Source organism: Pyrgilauda ruficollis, unplaced genomic scaffold (genome assembly GCF_017590135.1).
Source record: "Pyrgilauda ruficollis isolate IOZ18807 unplaced genomic scaffold, ASM1759013v1 scaffold1061, whole genome shotgun sequence".
Classification (NCBI taxonomy): Eukaryota; Metazoa; Chordata; class Aves; order Passeriformes; family Passeridae; genus Pyrgilauda; species Pyrgilauda ruficollis.
The window spans coordinates 5562-9497 of NW_024508778.1; the positions used below are offsets into that span (position 1 = coordinate 5562).

Consider the following 3936-nt stretch of genomic DNA (forward strand, 5'->3'; position numbering starts at 1 on the left):
TTGGATAACTTTTAATCGGGGGGTGAGGGTTGCTGTTAACTTTATTTGTGGTATTAGAGCTTGTGCGAGGGCTGTGTCAGGGGGCTATTCGGGCTGTGTAAAGAGAAGAGGTCAGGAAATCGTTAAGTTGAAAATGCCAGCTTTGGGAGTTGGTGATGAAGGTTTAAGTCCTTTTTTCCTGAAGTGGTAGGGTCAAATTCTAAGAAGGGGTGTAATCTTCAATCGTTGGCTTACAAGACCAATGTTTTTATAAACTATTAGAGTTTGTTGGGGTTTAATTAGAGTTTAAGTAGCTTGTTTTCTAGGATGGCTACAAGAGGGAATAGTAGTAGGATAATTGTGAAGTATGAGAGTGAGACTAGTTGGCCGATGATGATGAATGGGTGTTCTACTGGCTGGCTGCCTACTCAGGTGAGAATTAGGATGTTGGCCACTAGGGTTCAGAGTAGGATTTGGGAAAGAGGGCGGAAGGTTATTGATCGTAGTTTTGATGTGTGAAGGAGTCCGGTTAGGAATAGTAGGGGATCCTTAGTGGGTTGTTTGATCTTGTTTCGTGGAGGAATGTAAGGTGAACTAATGTAAGGCCTACAATGACGAATGGGAGGAAGTGGAGGGCAAAGAATCGGGTTAGTGTGGGGTTGTCTACAGAGAATCCTCCTCAGGCTCATTCTACTAGTTTGTCCGATATAGCGGATTGCTGAGAATACGTTTGTGATGACCGTTGCTCCTCAGAAGGATATTTGGCCTCATGGTAGGACATATCCTACAAAGGTGTTGCCATGAGTGTTAAGAGGAGGATCACTCCGATGTTTCAGGTTTCTTTGTTCAGGTATGAGCTGTATTAGAGTCCTCGGCCAATGTGTAGGTAGATGCAGATGAAGAAGAGTGAAGCTCCGTTTGCGTGGAGGTTGCGGATTAATCAGCTGAATTGAACATCTCGGCATATGTGGGTGACGGAAAATGCCGGGTTAGTGTCTGCTGTGTAGTGTATGGCTAGTAGCAGGCCTGTGACAATTTGGGAAATTAGGCAAATGCCTAGTAGTGATCCATAGTTTCATCAAGTCGAGATGTTGGTTGGTGTAGGGAGGTCAATTAGGGAGTCGTTGACGATTTTTAGGATTTGGTGGGTTTTACGAAGGTTGAGGGCCATTACTTTGTTCTATATATAGATATGAGTATAAGGAGGATGGATAGGTCGAATGATCCTAGTTGGGCTTTTATTAGGCCAGAGTGAAGTGTAGTGAAGTCTTTGGTTGCTGTTAGCTGTAGGCTGGCCAGTCCTTCTGGGCCAAGTATTTTGTATCAGGATAGGTCTATTAGGTGGGAGGCAATTTTTTGTCCTCCGCTTAGGAGGTTAGTTGTGCTGAGGCTGTGAGTTAGGGGGTTAAAGTATCCTAGGGAGGTGGAGAAGTTTGAGAGAGAGGTTTGTTTTGTTAAAATGTGTATTTGGGTTATTTTTGAAATTCTAGGGCTATAGCGATTCCTAGGGCTGTTACTGCGAGAGCTGTTATTTTAATGGAGAGGGGTATAGTTATTTGTGGGGTTTTTGCAGAAATGTTGTACTAAGTAATGAGGAATCCTGCAGTAATGCTAGCCTCGTTGTGTTATTACGAGTATGTATAGTGTGTATGAGACGGCAAGTAAGATTGCGGTCCCTGTTAGGAAGACTGTGAAGGCAGATCAGTTGAAAAGTGGGACTACAATGGTTAGTTCTGCTATAAGGTTTGTTGTTGGGGCAAGGGCTATATTTGTGAGATTAGCTAGGAGTCATCAGATGGCTATTAGGGGTAATATCGGCTGGAGTCCTCGTGTGAGTATGTGGATTCTGCTGTGGGTGCGTTCATAGTTGGTGTTAGCTAGGCAGAATAATATTTATGATGTCAGGCAGCGTGAGATTATTAGGATTATTACTCCTGAGAATGCTCATTGGTTTAGATTATGGTTGCAGCTACTACTAGGCCTATGTGGCTGACGGATGAGTAGGCAATTAATGATTTTAGGTCAATTTGTCGTAGGCAGAAGGCACTGGTCATTAATGCTCCTCATAGGGCGAGGGTAATAAAGGGGTAGTGGAGGTTGTTTAATGTTGGGTTTACTAGGATAGGGATTCGTATGATTCCGTATCTTCCGAGTTTTAACAGTAGGGCACCTAGTAATATAGAACCAGCAATGGGAGCTTCTACGTGGGCTTTGGGTAGTCATAGATGTAAGCCGTATAGTGGGGCTTTGACCATGAAGGCCAGAAGCAGAGCTAGGCCTGCAGCTACTACTAGGCCTATGTGGCTGACGGATGAGTAGGCAATTAATGATTTTAGGTCAATTTGTCGTAGGCAGAAGGCACTGGTCATTAATGCTCCTCATAGGGCGAGGGTAATAAAGGGGTAGTGGAGGTCGTTTAATGTTGGGTTTACTAGGATAGGGATTCGTATTATTCCATATCTTCCGAGTTTTAACAGTAGGGCAGCTAGTAATATAGAACCAGCGATGGGAGCTTCTACGTGGACTTTGGGTAGTCATAGATGTAAGCCATATAGTGGGGCTTTGACCATGAAGGCCAGAAGCAGAGCTAGGCCTGCGATCAGTCCTGATCAAGAGGTGTTTAGTGTGGGGCATGAAAGTTTGAGTATTGGGAAGTATAGTGTACCGATTTGGTTTTGGTGGAGGTGGAGGATTGCGATTAGCAGTGGTAGTGAGCTGGCAAGGGTGTAAAATAGAAGGTAGATGCCGGCATTTAGGCATTCTGGTTGGCTGCCTCATCGAGTGATGAGGATGAGGGTGGGGATTAGGGTGGCTTCGAATGCTATGTAGAAGAGTATCAGTTCTGAAGCTGAGAAGGCTAGCAGGATGAATAGTTGGGTTAGGAGAATTGTTGTGGCAAAGATTTGTTTGCGGATGGTTGGTTCTGGTTCTAGATGGTTTTGTCTTGCTATAATTATGAGAGGGAGGAGTCAGCAAGAAAGTACTAGTAGAGGGGAGGAGATTTGGTCGAGGGAAGTTCAGGGGGTTAGACTTTTGCTTCGGTAGTATGTCAGGTAGGTGCGAGTCATTGAAGGCTGATGGAGGCGATTAGTAGGATATATAGGGTGTTGTTGGCTCATAGACATTTACATGGAGAGATGAAAGTCAGAGGTAGTAGTATGGCAGTTGGGATAATTATTTTTAGCATCGTAAGAGGTTGAAGTTGTGTAGTAGGTCACAGCCATGGGTTCGGGTAGAAGCCACTAATAGGGCCAGCCCCGCACCTGCTTCGCAGGCAGAGAAGGTTAATATGAGGATGAGGAGGATAGTGGATGATAGCGATTGTATTTGGATAGGTCATATGGCTAGGGCGACGTATATGGATAGTATTATGCTTTCTAGACATAGTAGGGCTGAGATCAGGTATGTTTGGTGGAAGGCTAGGTCCAGGCTGCTTAGTGTAAAGGCTGAGTAGAAACTTAAGTGGAGGTAGGACATAAAGAAAGTTATAGGGTGTGAGCTATAATTTTTTGTGTCGAAATCAACCGTCTTGTTTAGGATAACTTTCTGTTATTCTGCTCACTCTAGTCCTCCTTGGATTCATTCATAGATTAGTCCGAATGTGAGGAGCAGGATAAGTAGGGAGGTTCAGGCTAGGGTGGTGATAGGAGATTGTAGCTGGGTGGCTCATGGTAGTGGGAGTAGTAGGGCGATTTCTAGGTCGAATAGGAGGAATAGGATGGCAACAAGGAAGAAGCAGATGGAGAAGGGTAGTCAAGCTTACCCTAAGGAGTGGAATCTGCATTCGTATGGGGAGAGTTTTTCTGAGTCAGGGTTTATTTGGGCTAGTCAAAAGTTTAGTGCGGTCAGGAGTATACTTAGGGTAAATGAAAGGGTTAATATGAATAAGATTATGTTTATTACTCTTCTCTGGGTTTAAACCAGATTTTAAGGATTGGAAGTCGATTGTAATTAATA

The 3936-nt window shown here is 44.1% G+C and overlaps 1 pseudogene; it reads right to left on the minus strand.

Annotated features, from left to right (window-relative positions):
- Window positions 1-263: 263 nt before the first annotated feature.
- Window positions 264-1150, minus strand: LOC121355779 (annotated as a pseudogene).
- Window positions 1151-3936: the final 2786 nt, after the last annotated feature.